Source organism: Sinocyclocheilus anshuiensis, unplaced genomic scaffold (genome assembly GCF_001515605.1).
Source record: "Sinocyclocheilus anshuiensis isolate Anshui unplaced genomic scaffold, SAMN03320099.WGS_v1.1 scaffold1419, whole genome shotgun sequence".
In the NCBI taxonomy this organism is placed as follows: domain Eukaryota; kingdom Metazoa; phylum Chordata; class Actinopteri; order Cypriniformes; family Cyprinidae; genus Sinocyclocheilus; species Sinocyclocheilus anshuiensis.
The window spans coordinates 31910-32588 of record NW_015540912.1 but is presented as its reverse complement, the minus strand read 5'-3'; positions in this window follow the sequence as shown (position 1 = coordinate 32588).

Below are 679 nucleotides of genomic sequence, written 5' to 3'. Positions count from 1 at the left end.
CTCTGGCAAGATCATATAACGGTGATCCTAAAGCTCAAGGCGGTTCGGGGCTTATGGTCATGGCTCGTAAGAGAATGTCTAAACCTCCGGGTATAAGGAGGCGTGGTAATTCAATAAAGAAAACAAAGCCCAGGGCCAAGAAGGTCTCAGTCACACGTAGAAAGCATAAGAAGGCTGTGAAGCGGCACGTTGCTGTTAAAAGACCTGTAAAAACCATATTCTAGCATGGCGTTACTGCACCGCATGTCGGGAGAGTGTACTAAGTCCGAGTTGGATTTGTTTACAGTCCCGCTGACGCAGACGGTTATAGAGAAAAATGCTTATTTAGAAGTACCGCCTTTATCGGCTATATCGGACTCGTCGCCTTTGGAGTTTTTATCGCGGGGACAGGCGAAGATTACATCGACCTAAATAACACGTTGTTGTTTCTATGTCTTAAAATCACAAGACCTAATGGGGGCGACATCCCAGACCCCGCAAAGGTAGCCCTAATAAATTACCCCGGAGCTACTATATTTTCACAAGTCGACGTCAGTCTCGGTGATCGCATGATATCTCAGAGCTCGAGCACTTACCCCTACCGATGCATAATCGAGAGTCTTATCAACTACAGCAAAGATGCGCTGGAATCGCTTTTCTAAGCCGGTCTGTTTTTCAAAGACACGGCGGGTCACATGGA